At 47.0% G+C, this 24001-nt stretch overlaps 1 pseudogene across 1 annotated transcript; it reads left to right on the top strand.

The window, feature by feature from the left end:
* The first annotated feature begins 352 nt into the window (after window positions 1-352).
* On the top strand, window positions 353-18039 carry LOC311175273 (NADPH oxidase 5-like; annotated as a pseudogene). Its single transcript has 10 exons — window positions 353-785; window positions 1543-1609; window positions 1977-2046; window positions 3904-4055; window positions 4310-4539; window positions 5267-5443; window positions 6173-6314; window positions 9682-9781; window positions 16416-16582; window positions 17923-18039. The product of its transcript is annotated as an NADPH oxidase 5-like (transcript).
* Window positions 18040-24001: the final 5962 nt, after the last annotated feature.

Here is a 24001-nt window from a genome sequence, read left to right on the forward strand (position 1 = left end):
TTCTTAATTTCTGTGTCCAGTGGCCAACACGAGGCCTGGCAAGGAAGGGGCTGCCCAGAACACAATTGTTAAATGAGTGAGTGAATGGAGTGAGTGAATCAGCATTTATGAATAAGTCTTAATTAAGTGTAGGCTACACACAACCTAATCAAGTACAGGAAAAGACACAGGGATTCCAATGGCATCCACCCTTTAAGTCCTCCCCAGGTTTACTTAACCTTTGGAGTAAGTCCAAGGAAATGAGACAGGACATGGGAGGAGCCTATAGGAGGAACCCGTGTTGGGGCCACAGGGGGTCTGGACAGCAAAGCTGATGGGGATGATGGCATGTAGGGGACAGAGAGTCTATACAATTATCAGGCACAGGGGCCCAAAGAGGGCCTAAGAGCCGAACACAATTCCATCTTCCTGCTGCAGGGCTCTGAACAGTTCTTCCAGGGTCCAGTAGGCAGGATGGACCATGTACACTCCCCGTCAGGGTGGCCTTTGGGGGTCAATCAGGCTCTGTGTTCAGGATCCAGAGCTCCAGCTGAATCCCACCACTGCACACGTGTACACGCTCACACACACGTGTAATGAATTCAAGCCCATGCCTTGGGCCACACCTGTGCCTCTCCCTCATTCTCCCCTGCTAGTCTTCTTTGCCGAGAGATTCTTTTCACTATTTGACTTGGGTGGAAGCAGCACCATCACCCTCCAGGAGCTGCATGAGGCGCTGGTCTTGCTCATCCACGGTGACCCCATGGACAAACTCAAATTCCTCTTCCAAGTGTATGACATGGATGGTAAGGGTCTTTCCTTGGAGTGGACCCTTAGGAGTGGACTGGGGGCAAAGTTGCGGGGCTCAGAGGGAGGGGATAAAGGTAATTAGCTGTCTCGGCGACTTCCCAGCATAGGGCTGTTTATCCAGGGCTCTCTTTCTCTGGGACCCCGTTCTCTCTGACTGAACCCTGCCTCCCTTTTGTGGTGATGAGGCATGGGAGGGAAAAGGGGGCAGTCTGACCCAGGAGACAAGTGCCCCTGATTCAACTAACCTGAAGCCAGAACTTTCTTTTGTTCTTTTCTGTTTAAAAAAAGACTCTGCTGCTTTTTCTTTATTATAATAATTTCAGTCAACACAGAATGGTTTAAAGAAGAAAGCAAGTCACTCATAACATTTTTATACTGCCTTTTAACTGATCTCTCTCCCTCACACATACACACACTATTCTTTTAAAAAATGGGATTATACTATGCTAACTGCCTTTCTCCACTGAATGATGTTTTTCATATAAGAATATATTGCTTTATAATATCATTTTTATTGTAGTAAGATATTCATAACATTAAATTTACCATTTTAACCATTTTTTTTCTTTTTTTTTCAGGAGACTTTAAAATTTTTTTTTTAATTTTATATATTTTTACATCATTTTTCATTTTTGCACAATGTATGCATTTTCATCTTGGTTATAGTCCCCGTACAATTCCCACCCCCCTTGCTTTGACCCTTTTTTAAGAGTGTGGTTCAGTGGCATTAATTGCACTCGTATCATTGTGCAGCCATCATCATCATCCATCTCCAGGACTTTTTCATCTTCCCAAACCAAAACTCTGTGCCATTTAAATAGTAACTCCCCCTTTCCCCCTCCCCCCAGCTCCTGGCAACCACCATTCTACTTTCCATCTCTAAGAATTTGATGCCTCTAGGTAGCTTATGCGATACTTGCCTTTTTGTAAACGGCTTATTTCTCTTAGCATAATGTCCTCGAGGTCCATACTTGTACCACGAGACAGGATTTCATTCTTTTTTTCTTTCTTTTACATTTTAAAAGGACAGGTTTATTAGGAAAAGGAGAAAGAAAAAGAGAGGCACCTGCATAGTCACAGGCTGGCTGGAGAGCTTAGGATTTCATTCTTTTTTTAAGGCTGGAAAATAATCCTTTGTATGCATGTTCCACTTTTTGTGTACCCATTCACCCATCAATGGACATGAGTTACTTCCCCCTCTGGGTGGTGGCCAAGGCCTATGGCCAATGTCTCCACTTTGACTGCAGCTTCATCACAGTAGGGCTCTGCAGGCACAACCGGGGGTAGCGGGCAGGGGTGCTGATGTAGGCTTCTCCTAGACCAGGCTACCCAAAAGTGTTCATCTGGAATGCCAGGGCAGGATAACACCTTAGAAATTAGCTGGGCCAGCTCACTCAGTGGTGGATAGGGAGGCCCGAGAGGCACAGTGAGTTGTCCATAGTCACACAGCACTTAGTAACACACCTGGTACTCTGGTATGCTTACTGTGTACCAGTCACTTCCATTCAGTCTTCATGACTCTATGGTGTACCCAAAGAGGGCGGGTCTGGCCCCTGTGCCCAAGTCCACAGAGAGAATTCTCCAGGACCTTGAATGCCTGACTGAGTCAGAGAGTGATCCTCTGGGTCAGAGAGTGAGGTCTCCAAGTGTATTTTGTCATACACTCCTACAATGAAAAAAAAAACAAAAAACAAAAAACAAAATATGAAAAAAATCCCTCTCCATAACTCAATACATGCCAATGGACTTATGGCATAAGGTAACTATAAAGCAAGATTCATTCTTTTTTTTTTTTTTTTTTTTAAATCATTTTTTTTTTTTTATAGAGGCATTTTATTTATTTATTTGTTTGTTTGTTTGCTTGTTTATACATGCACTGGGTACAGTCAGAAGCGCGGGAGGGTGAGAGAATTCACCAGAGCCAGAGCGAGGAGCAGAGCAGGCAGAAGCGAAGTACACTGCTGAGGGCAGCAGCGGGCAGCAGGAGAGGTCTGCGCCATGTGGGACCCTCCTCTGGTGGCCGGGGAGCAGCCGGGGATTGAACCGGCGCTGCAGAGGCCGCGGACAGCTTCGCAACCCAGCGCTCAACCGCTGCGCCACTGGGGAGGCCCGCAAGATTCATTCTTAATCATCAGAGATGGACACTTGTAGTTTGGATTGTCTTGATAGATCAGCTTCTTGTTAGAGTAGATTTTACTTTTTTTTTTAATAGAGGCATGTTTTATTTATTTATTTGTTTGTTTGTTTGTTTATACATGCATTGGGTACAGTCAGAAGCGCGGGAGGGTGAGAGAATTCACCAGAGCCAGAGTGGGGAGCAGAGCAGGCAGAAGGACCGAAGTACACTGCTGAGGGGAGCAGCGGGCGGCAGGAGAGGTCTGCGTGCCATGTGGGACCCTCCTCCGGTGGCTGGGGAGTGGCCGGGGATCGAACTGGCGCTGCAGAGGCTGCAGGCAGCTTCGCAACCCAGCACTCAACCGCTGTGCCACCGGGGGAGGCCCCAGATTTTACTTTTAACCTCACTTTGGCTACAAAGAGTTCAAACCAGCAGCAGGAGGCACACTGCTGATCTTGCCACTTGCTTTTGCATTATTAACACTACTTTGCATATGTACATCTCTGCAGGGAGTCATTTTAAGCTACTTGTCTTTTCTGTGAGGGATAGTTAGCTTAGTTGAGTTAAAACCAGATAATATAATCCGTAGGACTGCATAGCTGGACACAAGCAAGTGTGGGAGCCCTTTTCAATAGTCCCTTGGAAAACTGGGTCTTCCCCTAGGATACCTCAAGAACCACATGTGACATGAACCTGTTTAATATAGAGACCAAATGGGGACACCATGCCAGCACAGACATTGACTATTAGTGAAAGCGTATGCGAGTCTAGATCACAGTAACACCAGCAGACGTTCTAACATTTTCTATTGCTGGCACAATTCTGGAGACTTGGAGCTGTGGACCTAGGAAAGCAATGAAGCCTTGGGGGCAGGAGAGATGGTAGTGGGGTTCCTTAAGAAGACCACCAGCCCATGGGCATTCAGGAAACCCCCACAGAGAAAGGAAGCCAGGGCAGAGGGAGAGCTAGGTGGGCCTGTCTCTGCTTTGCCCTGCCAGGTACTGATGCTCAGGTGCTGCCTCACAGGCCTTGGGCCACATGGCTGGCTCAGGTCCTCTGCTGGACCTAAATGTCCAGTTCTACTACCTTATGGGCTATGTGGTGGAAGGGCTCTCCCTTGTGCACACTGTGGCCCACATTATGAACCACAGTGAGTGGCCGGGGGCGGGTTGGGTAGGGTGTGTAGAAGGGCCCTAGGTCTCTCACAAACCACTCAGTTCTCCAGTCCCCAGTACAGGACATGGCACACAGTGCTGTGTCCTGCCTGCCCAATGGGCAGAGAAGGGGTGCTTTGGATAAACCAGAATTCTGGCTAAAATTCCCTGCCTGTGAGGTGATAGGGAGGACTTGGGAATTCCGAAGGGAAGGTGGCTGGGGAAGAGCTTGTCTTGTGCTTATCTCCAGCACTCCAGGCCCAGTCCCAGGCCAGCCCCTTCCAATTTTGGGAACTGCTGCGCACCGCAAGACCTGGCATCAGCTGGGTCCATGCCTCAGCCTCCCTGACCTGGTGGCTCTGCTGCTGCTGCTGCTCCTTGTGTGGGGCTGCTCCAGCCCCTACATCCACAGGAGTGGCCACTTGAGTTGCCTAGCTCTTGATCCTGTGCCACTCGAGTTATGTCTGCCACGTGAAAATGGTTTGCTGTTTTATGGCTGGCTTATCCCATTGCCTTACTTGGATTAAACTAGGCTGGAAATGGCATTGGAAGGGGGAGGGACACAGGTTCACCAGGGTTCAAATCCCTGCTCTACTATTTTCTGGTCACTCAGTTTCTTCATCTATAAAATGTAAATATAATTCTTCCTTTGTAGTTATTTTAGGAATTAAGTGACATAATATATATGAAGTCATGCCTAGCTCTGGAAATGTTAGTTCCATCTTTTTTTTTTTTTTTTTTAAAGATTTATTTATTTATTTATACAAGCACTGGGTACAGTCAGAAGTGCGGGAGGGTGAGAGAATTCACCAGAGCCAGAGCAGAAAGCAGAGCAGGTAGACTGACGAAGTACACTGCTGAGGGGAGCAGCAGGCGGCAGGAGAGGTCTGCACGCCATGTGGGACCCTCACCCAGTGGCTGGGGATCGAACCGGTGCCGCAGAGGCTGCAGGCAGCTTCGCAACCCAATGCTCAACCGCTGCGTCACCAGGGAGGCCGCTTAGTTCCATCTTTGTGTCCCTCTCTCTCTAGCTTCCTCAAGATGCAGAGGTCACAAAGGATTTGGTTGGGAGACCCTGACTCTCCCCTGCACTGATCTCGTCACATCAAAAATAGACATATGTGGAGCACCCACTCTGGGCCAATAGCAGTCCTTTGCAGTAGGAAACAGCATCCACGGTGAGGAATCTGATGCTCAGAAAAGTAATGTACCCAGGCCAATGCATCAATGACCTTGAACTCCTTCTCTCTCCAGATCACTCATCTCCTCATCAGGAGACCCCTTCTTTTCCTCTACAGGCCTGGAGACTTACATCTGAATATCCCCACCATCATGTGCTATGAGTGGCATCCCTTCACCAACAGCAGTGCTCCTGAGCAGAAAGGTACACCAACTCCTTTAGGTGCTCAGCAGGCATTGACTGAGTCCTGGCCATGTGCCTATGGGCACGGGCTGAGACTGAGGACACAGATCTGGGAACAAGGCCAGAGATGCAAAGTTAACGTCTAGAAGCCCCCTCTGAAACTAGGAGGCAGATGTGCCAACACCTGCTGAAAGGGTGATAGGGCCGTACATAGCCCTCAGGGTTACAGGGAGGGTCTGGTGAGGTAGGCGAGTGTGCCAAGCTTGGCATATTTGGGAAGGTAAAGTTGATGGGAGTTTTCTTTCTTTTTTTATTTTTTTAAGATTTATTTATTTATGCATACAAGAGCTGGGGTAGAGGCCAGAGGTGTGTGTGTGTGTGGGGGGGGGGGTTGAGAGGATTCACCAGAGACAGAGCAGGGAACAGAACAGGAAGACTGACTGAAGTACACTGCTGAGGGGAGCAGCGGGCGAGACAGGAGAGGTTTGCTGCGCCATGTGGGTTGCTCCCTGGCCGGCCGGGGATCGAACTTGTGCTGCAGAGGCTGCAGATTGCTTCATAGTGCTGTGCTTAACCCCTTGCACCACCAGGGAGGCCCTTGTGGGAGTTTTCTTGATGGGGGAGGAGGCAGAGGGAGAAGTCTAAGCAAAAGCATATAAGCATCCGCTCTCAGACCTTCCAGTGAGACAGGCCTGCTCCCTGCTGGAGGCCAGCACAAATCCCCCTTCCCCTGCCCTGCCTCTTGCTCAGACACCCTCTGGCTACATATTGGGTCCCGAGGCAGGTGGACCAATGGACTGTATGTGTCCTTCAAGGCATCAGAACCTGTGGGCTGTGACCCCAAGAGGCTGTTGAGGAGCTTGGAGATGAGAAGAGTCAGAGGAGGCCCCAGGTAGGTGGCATGCCTCTGTGATGGCAAATCACAAAATTCCTCTAGTCAGTGGGCATCGATCATTGAGCTGCTGTTGTGCACACTGGCTGGATGGTAGCACTGGGGCAAAGCAACTCTAGACCATGTGGCCCAAAAGCATCCTTGAAGACTGGCCACCCCAGGTCCCCCACCCCCATTCCCATGTTTTTGTTAGAACACAGAGGATAACAGAGAGAGAGAGAGAGAGAGAGTAAAATGAGATCAGAAAACCCAACTCCACATTTCTGCTCCTACACTTTCTCGTTGAACGCAGCCTTTAACCACTTTGCACCTCAGATGATTCAGCAATGAAAAGGGCAGTGACTCCCACTGCAGTGACTCCTCGGCTTCCTTTCCTCACATGATTGTTTAAGGGCCAATGGAATGAAAGTGTGGAAACTACTGAGCTGGGTAGCATGGTCCAGATGGGCCATTTGTCAACATTAGCATCAGGATTGTTAGCTTTTGAACCCTGATGAAACCCACAAAGCTGACAGGTTGTCAGTGTGTGGAGTGAATGCAGGGTCTGGGAGGATTTGGGATTTGGAGACATCGGAGCAGCTCTGGAGAAAATGAGAATGGATAAGGAGGGCGAACACAAACTTAGTCGGCAATACCACCGGGCTAGGAGACAGGTGAATGGGTGGAAGCCTCAGGCACCATTCCAGAGAAGACTTGGCACAATCTCTTTGGTGGGCAGTCTGGTCATTTGTGTGAACATTTTAAACATGTATACTCACTGGCCCAGAATTTTCATCTTTAGGGATTTACCTGAAAAAGCTAATCAACAGGTGCACAATAAGTATGTTAATCACCTTGTTCATTCATTCATTTAGCAAGTTTATTTTTAAAAAAGATTTTATTTATTTATTTATGTATACAAGAAATGGGGTGTAGGCCAGAGGTGCGGGGGGGAGGGGCGGGGGTGGTAAGAGGATTCACCAGAGACAGAGGGGAACAGAACAGGCAGATCTACTGAAATACACTGCTGAGGGGAGTAGCAGCTAAGACAGGAGAGGTCTGCTGCACCATGTGGGATCAAACTCATGCTGCAGTAGCTGGCGATTGCTTGATAGTACTGAGACTTTAACCCCTGCACCACCAGAGAGGCCCTCATCTAGCAAGTTTTTACCAAGCACACAGCACCTATGGTTTTCTAAGTATTGTTCTAGATGTTGGCGATATGCAGTAAGCAAAACAGACATAATCACTGCTTACCTTCCAGAAGTGGGGGTAACAAATGTGTCAAGTGATAAGTGCTAAGAACAGTAAATCAGAGCAAAGGGATCACAATGAGAAAGGTGCTAATTTATGGGTAGTGGTTTATAACAAAATGAGAGAATGAGATTCATCAAAATGCCCAATAGGGAAGTAGCTAAATAAATTACTTATCACCCTTATAGTGGAATGTTAGTTGCCTAAAAAATATATTATGTAAATGTGTGTGCATTAGCTAGTCAAGATATATAAGTGGAAAAGGCAGGTTACAAAGCAGTATGTATAGATGGAACATTCTGGAAGGACATAGAGAGAAAATATTTAGAGTAGTGATGTCCTCTGATTCAGGGTACTTTTCCCCTATATTCTTTAAAAGTTCTGAATCTTTAAAAACTAACTTAATTGCTTTTGTGATTTAAATAATAAAGCAATATCCCTTTTGAAACCAAACCAAGGCCTGGTATTCCAGGACTTCGTCCCCCTGCCATGGAGTTCCCTGGGGCCTATTGCACATCAACGCCACAGTGACTTCCTTGCTGGAGGCCTCTGACCCCTGGGCTGAAGCTGAGGCATAGGCAAGACAGGAGAGGTCTGCTGTACCATGTGCGGGAGCAACCTGGCTGGGATCCAGCTGATTCTGCAGTGGCTGCAGATTGCTTCATAGTGCTGAGGCTTAACCCTTTGTGCCACTAGGGAGGCCCCCCTGCTGGTGGTTTTAAAAGGTGAAAACATGTTTGCGTTTTGGAAATGTTGTTAATTCTGTAGAGGCCACTTAATAGAGAGTCTAAACATATGATTACAGGTTTCCCCTGCTAATGAGAAAGCAGAATGCTCCTATTTGATGTGATTTGGTAAGTTACTTCGTGGGACTAGGAACACCATCGCCATTACATTTATATGGAAAACATTTTTTAAAAAGATTTTTTTTGGTAAAGATTTATTATTTTTATTTATTTATTTATTTGTTTATTTAAACAATATTTGCTTCCCCCCACTCCCTCAGTTTGAGTCCCCATAGAATTTCCTTCCCAGTGTTCAACATCCCTTATCATCAGGGAAATGCAAATCAAAACCACACTGAGATACCACCTTAAACCACTGAGAATGGCACATATCAAAAAAACAAGCAAAAGGGCCTCCCCTGGTGGCGCAGCGGTTGAGCCCTGGGCTGGGAAGCTGCCTGCAGCCTCTGCAGCACAGATTCGATCCCTGGCCAGCGGGCGAGGGTCCCACATGGTGCGCAGACCTCTCCTGCCACACCCGCTGCTCCCCTCAGCAGTGTATTTCATCACTCTGCCTGTTCTATCCCCCACTCTGGCTCTGGTGAATTCTCTCACCCTCCCGTGCTTCTGACTGTACCCCAGTGCTTGTATAAATAAATAAATAAATAAATCTTAAAAAAAAACAAGCAACAACAAATGTTAGTGAGGACCTGGTGAAAAAGGAACTCTCCTGCACTGCTGGTGGGAGTGCAAACTGGTTCAACCACTATGGAAAGCTCTCTGGAGGTTCCTTAGTCTACTAAAAATGGAGCTACCATAAAGGTTTATTTTTTTATTTATACAAGAGCTGGGGTACAGGCCATATGCACAGGAGGGTGAGAGGATTCACCAGAGACAGAGCAGGGAGCAGAATAGAGAGACTGATGAAATACACTGCTGAGGGGAGCAGCAGGCAAGACAGGAGAGGTCTCTTTGCCACATGGGTTGCCCTGAGGCCAGTTGGGATTGAACCAGTGCTGCAGAGGCTGCGGACAGCTTCACAGTGCTGTGCTTAACTGCCTGAGCCACCAGGGAGGGCCTATATGGAAAACAGTTTCAGCACTCCAAGGTTTCCCAAAATAACCTACCAAATAGGAACTTTCTACTTTCAGATAGCAAGGAAAACCTGTAATTAATGTTTTTCTGGCTGTCCTAAGCCAGAGCACTGCTCGCTATAAACAATAGCTAGGTGATTAGAGCGTGTCTGAGAAACAGGGTGCTGGTCTCATGCTGTGCTGTGACCTGGGCAAGCTCCCCATTCTGGGAGCCTCAGTTTCCCTCACTTCAGTGGTGGTCACTGGGTGTGGGGCTCAAGGCAAGTGTGCTATGAGTGAGGCAGGCCCCTCTGAACTGAAGGGCCCCTCTCCAAGCTGGACTTCATCTGGATCCATCAAGACCAGCAGTCTTTCGAGTGGTTTGTGAGCCTGCTGATGGGACTGGAGTTGGACCCAGATGAGGAGACTGAAGAGGGTAGGAGAGGGATGTGTTTCGGGGGAATGGGCCTGCATAAGAGGGTGTTTAGAGGATCCCATTTCTATTAAGCATGTGTGTGTGTGGGGGGGGGTTGTTCCCCCCCCCCAAGTAAAATGTACCATTTTGCAAAATAAAAAATAGAGGGGAAAGTGCTCGTTCATATTCCTATCGAGTCAGCTTTTTCCAGGCATTTTAAAGAACTTCTGATATTTTTTCTTAAACATATTCTATGAAAATAAATAGCCTTCTTTTTTCTGTTCTTTTTAAATGACATTTCTTTTCATTCAGAATAAGCACTTGCTAAAATTTAGATTTCCAGGCCTCATCCCAGCCCTACCAAATTAGATTGTCTGGGAGTAGGGCCCAGCAATATACATTTTAACATGCCTCTCAGATCATTCTAATTCTTGCCTTTTTAAAAAAGTTTTCTGAGGGATAACTTACATACAATAGAATTCACCAGTTTTAAGTACACAATGAATGCAGTGACATTTTGACAAACTTGTACAGTTGCATAACCATCAATATAATCAAAATATGTAATATTCTGTTACCCCAAAAGTTCCCTTATCCCACTCTGCATCAATACCCCCATTCTAAAATTTCATATAAATAGAATCATGTTACTTTTCTCTATAACTTCTTTCATTTAACTTATGATCTTTGAGATTTATCCATGTGCTTACATGTATCAGTAAATAGTTATTCTTGTTTTTTATTGAGTAGTATTTCATTTTATGGGTCTGTCTTTCCATTCACTTGTTGGTGGATATTGGGCTAATGCTTCCTAGCTATTTTGAATAAAGTTGCTATGTATATGTACATTCAAGTGCAGATATGTTTCCATTTCTTCTTGGTAAATACTGAGGAGTGGGCTGTTGGGTAGTATGTTGTGTGGTGAGTTTAACTTTATAAGTTAACTGCCAAATGGTTTTCCTAAGTGACTATCATCTATCATTTTGTGTTTCTTTTTTTTTTTTTAAAAGATTTATTTATTTATACAAGCACTGGGTACAGTCAGAAGCGCAGGAGGGTGAGAGAATTCACCAGAGCCAGAGCGGGGAGCAGAGCAGAGCAGGCAGAAGTACACTGCTGAGGGGAGCAGCGGGCGGCAGGAGAGGTCTGCGTGCCATGTGGGACCCTCCTCTGGTGGCCGGGGAGCAGCTGGGAATTGAACCAGCGCTGCAGAAGCTGCAAGCAGCTTCGCAACCCAGCGCTCAACTGCTGCACCACCCGGGGAGGCTCCATTTTGTGTTTCTATTGGCAATGGATGAGAGTGCCTCAACTCTCTTCAGCCTTGTCAATAATGGCAGACTTTTATATTTAGTTTTAGCCATTTGAATAGAATATGCCCTTAATTTGTATTTCCCTTGTGACTAATAATGTTGAATCTCTTTTCACATTCTTATTTGCTCTTTGTACACTTTTTGGGTAAAATGTCTGTTCAAATATCTTGTCCAGATGTTTTTCATCTTTTATTGACTCATAAGAGTTCTTTGTTCTGGAAATGTTATAGGACAGGGAGAGGGGCAGCCCAAACCCCGCAAACCTGCCTATTCTAAATGGGTTCTGCCATCCGCCGCATCAACACAAAACACATGAGACTAATGGGAAGGATCTTTAATAAAACTAGGAAACAATACAGGTAAGGCAAAGAGTCTAGTTTCTAAATGAAGCACCCAAAGTTACCCATCCCCTCGTGGGTAAAAGTCCATCCATATGGGATCGGCCCAGAACAAGGCCCCAAAGCCTGCTACAAGTCTAAAGCATCTTCCAGTGGGGACCCACAGAAAAGGGTCACAAACAACCGGACAAGCCCGGAAGGAAAAGAGCAAAACCAACATCAAGATAAAAGCTGCCATTGTCACCTCCCCACAGGTCTCACCCACATCTGTGTCACCCAGTCCACGACCAAAAGACAAGCGCAGTTTCTTCACGTGTCTCTAGGCTCCATGCGCCTCCTCCAGGTCTCCTGGCTCCATCCTGCTTCCTTCCTCAGTCTCTTCTGCAGCTTCTCCTCTTCCTGCTCAGCTCCACCCTCCCTTGGGTGGGGCAGGGAACCTCCCCCTTTCCTGGGGACCACCCTGTTGCAGAAACAGGTCAACTAATTAGGTTATATATACATTTTATAAATACATTCTCCCAGTCTGAGGTCTCTGGTGTGTCTTTTCATTTTCTTAAATTGCCTTTTTTTTTTTTTTTTTTTTTTTGTGGGACCCTCGCCGGTGGCCAGGGATCAAACTGGCGTTGCAGAGGCTGTGGGCAGCCTCGCAGCCCAGTGCCCAAACACTGCGCCACCAGGGGAGGCCCTCTTAAACTTTCTTAAACTTTCTTTTGAAGGACAAAATTTTGAAGTTTTAATGATGTTCAATTTATCAGATTTTTTCCTATTATTCTTCTTGCTTCTTGTATCCTATCTTTGTATCTAAAATCTTTGCCTTGTCCAAAGTCATGAGTATTTTCTTCTGTGTTTCCTTCTGTAAATTTTGTAGCTTAACTCTAAATTTAGATCAGTCTAATAGTGACTTCGACAAGGTCTAGGATATAAGAACAATGTGCAAAAATCAATTGTGTTTCTATTTACTAACAAATAATTAGTAACTGAAAAAATTTAAGTAACATTTCAAAATATATGGAACACTGATAAGTTTAGCAAAAAATGGGCATGATCTGCATACTACAAACTACAAAACATTTCTTTTTGTCTCTTGTACTTGGGTTTCATGGAACATCTTGGATATATGGGCTTGTGGTTTTCATCGAATTTGAATAAATTTCAGTTATTCTTTCTTTCCATTTTCCCTTCTGTCTCCCAGCATGTTTTCAAAAATAGATATCGAAAACTTGATTATAAAACTAATATCAAAAACCAAAGGGCCTAGAATAGTTCTTAATTCTATCCAATTTTTCTTCTCTATAAAGTTCCATTTGGGTTTCTTTTTATAAATCTTCCATTTCCCTCCTCATTGTATTTGTTTTTACATTCCCAAGCATATGTATAATATTTGTTGGAATATATTTGTCTAAATCCATCATCTCTGTCATTTCTGGGTGCATTTCAAATTAATTTCCCCTAGTTCTGAGTCACATTCTCCTGCTTCTTTGCATGCCTTATAATTTTTTATTGGATGTCAGGGATTGTGAATCAAATGTGATATTCTGGATTTTTGTGATATTTTGTTAAATAGGGCTGTACTTTCTTGTGGTGCACAGTTAAATTATTTAGGCATCATGTGTATCCTTTCAAGACTCGCTTTTAACTTCTGTTAGGATGAGTCTAGAGCAGCCTCTCATGTGAGCTAATAAGCCCCACCCAGTGTAGGTGCTGCACCTGAGGACTCTTTCCAGTTGACCTCCCATTTACAAGAAGTTCCTTCTACTCTTGGTGGTGGGAAAAAACTCCTCCAGTTTTCTTTGAGCGCCAGGTGTTGCTTATTTTGTGTTTTCTGGGAAATTTCTTTCACACAAGTACAAAGTGATAGTGAGCAAAGACTTATGGAAAACTGCACAGAAACTTCTTCCCTCTCTTGAAACTCCCTTTACCCCTTATTGTGCCTAGAATATTCTGGCTTCGCCTCCATGAACTCCAATTTCTGTCTCTTCAACTTAGTGAGAACAGCACAGTCAATTGGGTCAAACATAGGGCTCATTTCACTGTTTCCATTAAGGCCATGTGCTCCTGTTGACCCATGCCTGGAAACCATTGTTCTACACATTTTTGTCCATTTATCCAGTTATTTAAGGTGAGAGGGTAGATATGGTTCTTTTTATTCCAACATACATTTTTAAGTTTCATAACCTGTTAGTAGAGACTAATGTGTAAAAATACACACACATATATACATGGGGGTGAATACTCAATATTTTTCTGGTTAGTTGGCAACCAAAATGTTGAGTGAGTGGCCTGAGATAAACATGAAACACCTTATTATGCATAAGTTTTTTTCCCGTGTGACCCCTTCTTTGATTCTTTACTCAAAATGAATGTTTTAATGTTTTCCCCCTAGGCCTTCTACTCTCCCCTCCTTCCTGCTCCCCAGAATGTGGTATCATATATATATCATATATATGATATTTATATTTATGATATATATATATCAAATGTATTTAAATTTACTTTTACTGAACTCTGTATGACAACATGTGACATCACAGTCTTCACGAACATCCTGGTGGAAAGCTGAGGTTTTGTGCTGTGTTTTAACATCATTCTGTTTGAGCATTATTTGAGTCCATTACTTAATGGAATAATTTCCACTAGGAGAGGACTATCTTTGGTTAGATCTCTAACTTCAAGGGAGTTTAGCGTGTTCTTTTTATACTGGTTGACTTCATTGGAACTAGATCCAATTTAGCTGTTTAATTATCACAAGGTCGCCATGAGTCAATTCAAATTCCTATGATATAGTTTCTAAATTCAAGTACTCAAACACAGTTTTCTACAAAAAACATTCAAACTGATATAGTTTACTAAAGCAGTCAAAGCTTGAAAGCACACATCATCTATGGAAGATTACTATTAAACCTTAGGATGTTGCAGTAGAAGTCCTTGTTCTTTCTTGTAAATAACAATTGTAGCAAATATTTATAGAGCATTGACTTTGTCCTAAATGCTTTTAAGTATATCAATTCATTAGAAACTCAATTTTATGATGACAAGCCTGGGGGAAAGTTTAGATTTAATTTACATTTTCTAGTTGCTGGTATATAAATATTGGCTATCTGCTGCTTGCTAACCTTTGTAAACAAAGGGCAACAGCTAACTCAGTGCTTTGCATTCTCAAGCCATTTGAGTCAACAACTGTATTCCTTCTCATTTCTTTCTCATTAACTGCAGCTAAAACTTGTGGCCTCTGATTTCAACTTTAATTATATACCACTGCTTGAATTAAAGAATTTGTAGCTTATGCTTTTTAATTTCTATAGCTTAAGCTTTAATCATTCTGTTTGGCTTCAATATTTACTCTATCCTTTAATAACTGTAGAACCTTGGACACACTGTTTAATGGCTTTGCTTCAATTTCTTCATATGAAAAATTGGATACCATTAGTACTTACCTTATAGAATTGTCATGGTGATGAAATGAGATGACATCTGAGCACACTTAAGGACAGTGACTGGAGCTTACTAACTGCTCAGTAAATTTAGTAATAGTAGAAGTAGTGGAGGCAGTGATAATAGTAACTGACTAATATATTTAATAGTAGTGATAGTAATAATAACAGTAACTGCTTAGGAAATTTAATAGTAGTAGTAATAACGGTTCTGTAAATTTAGTAGTAGTCGTAGTAATAATAATGATGATAACTGTTCAGAAAATTTAGCAAAAGAAGTAGTAATAGTAATAGCAGCAGCAGCAGCAGCAGCAGCAGTAGTAATAGTTGTTAATGGTTACATGATGAATGATACAGTTAGTGGTTTGCCATAAATTATTTAATCAATTCCTGGCTACTGGACTTTTTGTATTCCTTATTCTCCACAATCATAAATAAGGCTGCAATTAATATGTACATGCACAGAAGTTTTTCTCCTTCCTTTGGATGATTTCCTTAGGAGAGTGACCGAGAAACGGGAGGGGCTGACAGTGTCAAGCGCAGCTGTGCTGGAGAGGGTGAAAGCCTTGCCAATTCATCCTCCATGGCTCCTCCTTCCCTCCCTCCAGAGCCATGTCATCTTCTCTTTTCTCTTGCCGTTTCTGGAGTGGAACAAATATTTGCAGGCCACATCTGGAGAAACAAGGAAACTGCTAGAGTGCAGAGAGGCGGAAGTGTCCACCTGGCCTCTAGGGGCTCCAAGGCTGAAGTCTGCCATTTCAGCACACCTCTGGGCCTGCTGGGTCTGTGTGAGCCAGTCTCTGCTGCCCCATCCCTTTAGTCTTTGCCTCCCCTTCCTGAACCACTGCTTCCAGCCTGGCGTGCCCAGCTCAGATGCCCTCTACTTGCCCCCATTTCCTGGCTGGATATTTCAAGACCCTTCACATTCTAGTCTCTGTATTCACTCACTCCCATCTCCTGCTGGTCCCATCCTAGGACCCTCTGTTCCAGCCAGGCCGCCATGGCAGCCCCACGACACTACATGTGTTCCAGCCCCTCATCCTTGGCTCACGCCTTCTTTTCACCTCCCCTTTGAATCTTGCCTCTCTTCCAAGACCTAACCTGATTCCCACCCACCCAGGAGGCAGCTCCACCTGCTCCAGACCTTCCCTGTATATCACTAGCATGTGGTCTAAGTTAGCTTTTCCTGGTGTATGGCTTGTGTGCCCAGACTAAGCAGACACTGTGAGACAGGACGGGGCCTAAGTTTCAGAGGCTAAGGACGGCCACAGTGCCCTGGGATCTATTTCCCCTTCTATAAATGTAAGGGCTGACTCCTGGAGTGATCTTGAGACTCGCATTAGACAATGGACATAAAGTGGCTTGTGTCTGCCCTGCACAGAACAGGCGTTCAAGCAAGGCCATTTTTCCTTTCTACCATTCCAGTGACATGGAGGCCCATGGCCCTATGGCCAGTTGAAGGAATTCTAAGACGTCTGTCCTTCCTCTAAATCCCAGGGCAAGGTGGCTGGCATTGTGCCCTGGCCCCATTCACAGGTGCTGGTCCCACAGTGCCACTCTCCCCTCCCACCCCTAGGCCACTTCCTGGAGCTGCACATGCACATGACCTCTGTGCTGGGCAAGAATGACATGAAGGCCATCGGCCTACAGATGGTTCTTAACCTCCTGGCCAAGAAAGAGAACAAGGATTCCATCACTGTCCTCCAGGTGTGCACTCAGCCTGGGCTGCCTGACTGGGGCAAGGTAAGGGCTGGCTGGAATCCTGCGGCCTGCAGGGAGCAGTGGGACTGGTGCCTGAGGTGGCACCAGGGAGAATTGGATCAAGCAGTTCAGGCAAAACATCAGAGTCCAGCCACAATCTGAGAGCTGGAAAGTAAAGCAGGGGACCTACCTGCAGACTCCATCATTGGCTTGCTTTGTTCCATCACTAGTCTCAGTTTCCCCATCTGTTCAAAGAAGAGGTCATCATATATGACTTTGAAGGCCTCCCCCAGTCAGAGCTAGGCGTCAGGCTCTCTACTCACCAAAGTCAGCAGGCCCAAGTGAACAGTGTCCTGGGAAAGCATCGGTGCTTAACCCTTCCTGCTACAAATAGGGAAACTGAGGCCCAGAGACCTGAAATAGTTTGCAGTCTTTCTATTTTATTTCTCAAATTGGTTTTATTATTATTATTTTCTTCCTGGAGTCTGAGTGTAGAGCATAAAATGATCCCGGAGGGGTGGTTTTCAAACTGCTGCAGAGAATCCATGTCTACGTAGTGAGACTGAGGGGGAAGGGTGGGGCCAGTGGCACGCGGGCATCAAGGAGGGCTTTCCACAAAAGGCAAGTTTTTTTTGAATACAAGAACTGGGGTACAGGCCAGAGTTGTGGGGGCGGGGAGAGGGGTGATGGTGGCGAGAAGATTCACCAGAGACAGAGTGGGGAGAAGAACAGGCAGATCTACTGAAATACACGGCTGAGGGGAGCAGCAGGTGAGACAGGAGAGGTCTGCTGTGCCATGTGGGTAGCTCCCTGGCTGGGGATCGAACTCAGGCCCTGGAGGTGATAGTGCTGAGACTTAACCCTTAGGCCACCAAGGAGCCCCCAAAGGCAGTGCTTAAGCAGAATTTGCAGTGGAAAGAGGTCCCCACATTGGGAAAATTCTGATGTCAGGAAAGAGACATCCCAGTGGAGTCAGGGGGTCAGCCAGAGCAGGAGATGGGAGCAGTCAGGTTTCAGGGTCCCGGGGGCTCTGCCAGCGCTCTCCACACTGCAGCTGGTCCAAAGCATGTCTCCAGCAGATGCAGCTCTGTCAACCTCGGGTCTTATTTTTTCTGGGCCTCAGTTTGACTCTTTCCCTCCTGGCCCCTCACGGCATCTGGGTCAGGTTATGCTCACAAGGCTCCCCAGTGGCATCTGAGTCAGGTTATGCTCACAAGGCTCCCCAGTGAGCTTGGTTACTTGCTGGAATCTGCTCTGAAGCCTAGCAGCTAGCTGTGCCCTGGAGTGCCTCCCCCGGCCAGGCCAGACACCAAGTCCCAGCTGTGGGACTGGCGTGTCCCTGGGCGGGCCAGCGGCCCCACCTCCCCAACTCTGAATTCCCGGTGTTCCAGAGAGTGGCTGCCGAGAAAAAGGGCAAGGTGTAGGTCTTTTGTGGCTCCCCGGCTCTGGTCAATGTGCTCAAGGAACACTGTGAACAGTTCGGCTTCAGATTCTTCTAAAAGAACTTCTAGTCGCCACCCCCCCCCACCTCACTCGCGGCCTGACAAACCTGGCTCCTTGAATGGAACGGGAGGCCCCGGGGGCAAAGGGACTCCTCACTCCTCAGAACCCCAGAAGGGGGAGGTCCTGGGGCAGCGCTGCTGTGCGTGCTGGGATTGCTGCAGAGCAATTTCCCCTGTGCCCCCATCACCAGTGCCTGTGAGCCCCACATTTCCTGGGCATTGTTCTATCTTAGTCTGACCAGAGCAGAGGTGGCCGCGGTGGCGGGTGCTTCCCAGGGCAACCACCCCTCAGAAGTCCTGTGAGGGAGCGTCCCCCCCCCCCAAGAGTGATCTGCCTAATCATCACAATCATTCCAGAACGATTCCTCCATTTTATTAAGAAAAATCTCAAACATACAGAAAGTTAAAAGAATGGTAACGTTACTCTCCTCCTAGGTTCCTCAATGAACATTTTGCAGTGTTTAAGTACACGGTATTCATTTATACTCTGTCTATCCATCCGTCAATTTATCTTATTTTCTGATTCATTTTAAAGCACACTTTGCCACGCAGAGGAGCTTTCTTTAAATGCACACTCCTGGGTCTCATTCCCAGATATTCTGGGGATGTCTGGGATTGAGGCTGGAATGTGTATTTCTCCAAAATCCAGTCCCACAGGGCGTGATAAACAGCATATTTCTCCACCAACCTGCTACTCTCTGTCCCCTTTCTCTCTCTCCCTCTCGCCCCCCCAGCTCAGGGGCATCCCTGCATTGCCCTGCATTGCCCTGCATTGCCCTGCATGCCGAGCTCCCTTCTCTGGAGTGCTCTGCGTCACTGGAGAAACTGGACTGCGTCAGCATCCGTATGTGGGCACCAAGCAGGTTGTGGCTTGAAGCTCGGCTCAGCGGTGCCCCAGCTGCGTGGCCCTGGAGAAGTCTGCATCTCCCTCTGTGAAATGAGACTGGTGCCATTACCTGGCCACAGTGGTCATGAGAGTGAAGGTGAACTCGCCATAAGAGCTCGGGGTATTCCCCCATCCATGTGTCGCTCCAGGCTCCAGGCGTCTATCGCTCTGTTCCACCTCTATTTGCTTCTGACACTGGGGGGACGAGGAGTAGTGGCAGCACAAACTCTCTTTGGAGACACTTTGGGGAGGAGGGGCCCTGGACTGAGGACAGGGGTGGCCTCATTTCCTTGGATCTGAGCTGGGGATTTCCCCTTTATCCCCATCACAAGCCCCTGTGAGCCCCACATTTCCTGGGCATTGTTCTACCTTACATCTGGTCTTGTGAGGGTCTGCCTCTTCTGTGCCTCTCTAAACACTCGTCCCTATAGCTCCTTCAGGAGATGAGACTCAGGCGCTTTCCAGGGGGGTTGTGGGTTGTACTTATCTTTCCCTGGGCTTGTAAGACAGAAAGTAGGCGACAATTATGATGAGGACACCGAGTAAAAATGACTGGGTATCTAAGACGGAGTTTGGATGCAGTAGGTGGTGGGTGTGTGTGTGGGCAGTGGGTGAGAGGAGTAGATGGGAGAATCCTGCAGACGACAATGAAACAAAGTCAGCAGGATAAGTTCTCTTCAAAAAGAAGCAGTGAGGGAAAGGGGTGGTGGTTGGGAGTGTGGAAGTGCATCTTGGGAGAGAGGCCACATCCTATCATGAGGACCAGGACAGACCAAGACGAATGTTGTATTCAAGACCTGGAGAAAGAGCACCAGAGGAGGAGTGGGCGTTAGCTGCCCTGTGGTGACAGCAGTTGCACCCAGCGTGGTGTCACAAAAGGGGAACCATACCTCACCAGGCCTCTTCTGGGGCAGCAGCTGGCCTAGCTGGCAGTCCTTGTATCAGGGCCTCGTGCACAGGATTGTATTTTAACTTATAACCCACCTCAGGTAGACACGCAACTCACATGGAGAAACTCAGACCCAGAGAAGTTAAGTTACCAGCCTGAGGTAACTTCCAAGCTCCCACCCACCCACCACCCCTCCCCCTGCTGCTTCTTTTTGAAGAGAACTTATCTCGCTGACTTTGTTTCATTGTCCTCTGCAGGAATCTTCCATCTACAGTGTGGGACCCCATTCCTCCTGTTGAGTCTGTGTTCTCCCCTCTTCATCAGACTTGGGAAGGTTTGGGAAAAAGCCATCACTATCTGGGACACAGAAGCTAAGAGGGTGTCCCAACTTAGGGCTGGGATATGAAAGAGGATGTTCCAAAGTTATTTTGGAAAGCAGGCAGAGTAGAGTGTGTTTCTCACGGGACTTTGTGCGTGCACGCATGCACACACACACACACACACACCCCTACCCCCCCCCCACGAGTCACCATCTTACATCCATTCCAGCCTGACCACACTGCCCAAAACACCACGCTCCAGACCTCAGCCCTTTGCTCTCTCATAACAGTCTTTGGAGCAGAGCCTTGTAGCACCAATATCCCACTCAAGTACAAACAGCCAACCATTCATTTAGCTTTCTTTATGCAGTCGGGGCAGGAGCAGACAAGAACAGGAGCATAGGTCTAAGATTCCGTGAAGGGCATTGGTGATGGCCAGCGCGGGACGCGTTCTCCCAGACATACTCCGCTTCCCCACTGGAGGGCGCTGTGGAACCAGGGATGTGGCGAGAGCACATTTGCTGGGAAGGCGTTTCCTTCGAGTGCTGGCGAATCAAGGCCAGAGAAGACCGCACCCCACACCAAATCTCAAGGCTCAAAACAGCACCTCCAGGTCCAGGGCCGTCAGAACCGTGAAGTCCAGAGTATTCATTTACAAGAACAGAGTTTCTGTAGCTGCTAGTCCCTCACCCCAATACACACACACCTCTCCCTTCCTACCACATCCAGCGGTGTTGGAGTCCTTCCTTCTCTTCCACCTGCAAGCTCAGAGTAGGCGCAGCTGAGACAGTCTATGGGCCCAGGCTCTGCTCTCTATGTGCCACCTCCTATCACTGTAGGTGCAGGATAGAATATGTGGGTGCAGAGAACACTGGGTCTGCCCATTTGGATGTTTCCCAGACATCCAGATGGGGGACATCCTGCCTTCAAGAAGGAACAAATGCATGTATGTAGCCAGCGATCTTATCTCCTGTCGCCCAGATGTTGGCAATGCTGTAGACACATCTGGACCCAAAATGGCTAAGACTGACACACAAACAGAACAGAGGGGGAACACAGTGGACTCAAATAAAGAATGGTTATGGAGGTGTGTGCCTGCCCTGCCCCAAGCTGTAAGCCCGCCGAGGTCAGGCCTGGGGCCCCAGAACCTGGCACAGAGGAAGGGACAGTAGGCCCAACCTGGATGTCAGCTCCCGCCAGGGAGGGGGGTACTTAACTGGAATGGAAGGGTCCTCTGCATGTCTATTGTTATTTATAACAGGGGGAACAAAGACACACACACACACACACACACACACACACACGCGCGCGCGCGCGCACACAAGCCCACTTACTGAATATTGCTGCTCAATGAGGACAGTGCTGACAGAGATGGCAGGCATTAGGGAAACAGGAGATTAGATAGGTCCCCCCTCCCCGGACCAGCAGCCCAAGGGCAGGCAGCATCCTGAAAGGCTTTGGGCATTAGCAGGGGGAAGACAACACTGGCAAGATTAAGAACTGTCACCATCTTGCAGGATCAGGTGGAGGCAGGGGTCAGACACCAGCCACGGCCAGCTCTAGCACATGCCTCTGAGAGGGGCAGCAGGAAGACCTTGGCAGTCTGAGGTCCTGGCATTGGGCTCCCCCTTTCCTGTGCCCCAGCCGCCATGTGACCTGGGCTGTGCCTCTGACCTCTCACTTCCTCATCTAGAAAATGAACAGATTAAGGATGTCTGCGTTTACACAGTTGTATGTGCTCATGTCTAGAAAGATCCACAGAGAGCGATTTTTATTTCATCTGTTTGCTGAGGAGTGGAAATGGAGGGACAGGAAGGGAAGGGTTTGGGTTTTGGGTTTTTGTTTTTACTTTTTATTTTTTCCTCCTCTATAAAGTTTGAAATGTGTATGATAAATGTGCTTTGGTTGAATATCATTAGTTCTATTTTTCAAAGGAACCCAAAATAGAATGTTAAGTAAAGCAAACAAGACACCAACAGCCAGGTACCCAGTGTTGCATCTGATTCTGTTCACGCAACAAGAAATAAACGATGCAAGTGTCCCGTCGGGGTAAGTAGATGGAGATGCTTAGGAAAGCATTTGGAGTGCACGGGACAGGGCATGGGGCCAGCCATGGGGAGCTGAGGGAGGAGGAGCTGCCACTCTCCTCTCCAGCCCAGGTGTTTTTGTGTTGCCCAGGTAACAGCTTGCCCAATGTTGTTTTCACACCTCTCACTCCGTCTATTACTCATGATGTTTTACTTTATGTGTTTACGGCCTGTGTCATTTTCTTAAAAGAATAAAACAAAATGGAGAGATGGTCTAGGGTGCTGTCTAAGACCCTAACACGGACTACCTCTCAAGTGAAGGCATTTGGGGGCAGGCATGGAGGGCCAGGCCCCTTCAGCTTGGGGGTTGCTCCCTGGTGTCTCCTGAAAAGAAAAGCTGTCACAGCACCCATATATAATATATAAAGCTGTGGCCCTCGGAGGTCTAAGGATCAAGATGAAAGGCCCCTTCTTGACACGAGACTGATCCCACAGATGGCAGAGGCCTTGGAGAAATTGCCAGTGTGCTGGCCCAGCCTCACAGTCAGAAATCCTCAGGCAGGCACACGGGTGGGCCCTACTCAACAAACACTCCCATGAACCCATCCTCCTGACAGATTGATGCATCTTTTTATGATCTGTCTTTACAATATGATGACTCTCTCCTTTTAAAAATAAGATTAATTCAGACAAGACATTTATTTTATGGGGAAATCCATCCCGGGGGGGAAATACTCCAGCCGAATGGCAGAGAAAGCTGGAAGGAGAATTGTCTCTCGTGGGAGTGTCCCGCCTCCCCTCAGCCTGATGCAGTGGCCCCAAATGGCTGCCCTGGCCCTTCCTCCCCAGGGACAAAGGGGGCCGTGTTGAAAGATCTCACTTGTGTGAGCAAGACTAATGGAGAACACGAAATAAAGCATGTAGTGAGCCTCAGTGTGGCAGAGGAGAACAAGGTTTATTTTGGGTAAAGGCAAAAAGTTCTAGAGTCACCCAAATTTGGCCAGATATGCATTTATGAATACAGATTAAGTTTATCTTTAAATAACCCAGAGAAATGAATTTTGTGTCTCTGAGGCTGGAATGGGGCTTCTCTAGGAGGCGCTGGCAGTGTTTCATGGAAGTTTCTGTGCTAGGATCCCTGTTTCCACTGGCACCCTATACTCTCTGCCTCCCCATCTCCCTCAGCCAATCCCCAAAGCCCAGCCAATGGGGCATACTCCATGTTTCTCAGATCCATTCCCTCCCCTGCTGGCCCTACCTTGGTTCAATCCTTCAATTATCTTTTGCTTGGATGACTGCAGGAGCCTACTGATGCTAATCTAGCCTCCACACTGGTGTGCACCTGTCCTGTTTCTTCTGAGATGGGGGCACAAGGGCCTCCCAAACAGCATCACTGGAAGAGCTACTGCTGTTACTCTACCTGGTATTATTACTGGTTCACCGCACTCTAAAAAGACCATGTGCTTAGAATTCCCTCAAACACCCTACAGTTTCACACCTTCAAGCCTTTGCCTCTGCAGTGCCTAACACTTGGAGCACCTGCCCACCTTCAGATCTGGATCCAGGCCACCAGCCCAGTTGTCATCACAGAATCAATGCCACCTCCACAGGACTGCATCAATCCTACTTCTCTAGACCATCTGTCACAGGTATAGTATTTACCTGTTTACTTCCATGAGCTTCTTGAGGGTGGGAACTAGGCACTTGTCTCCCCAGTGCCTAGTGTGTGGTAGGGGATCAATAAAAGTGCTGGGGGGCTGAAGCAACTCACTTGAACCCCCTTCTTGCATGTGAGCACCTGACTCACTTGAATCTCTCCTTCTTTTTCCTCCCTTCT

This window comes from Talpa europaea, assembly GCF_964194135.1.
Source record: "Talpa europaea genome assembly, chromosome: 8".
In the NCBI taxonomy this organism is placed as follows: Eukaryota; Metazoa; Chordata; class Mammalia; order Eulipotyphla; family Talpidae; genus Talpa; species Talpa europaea.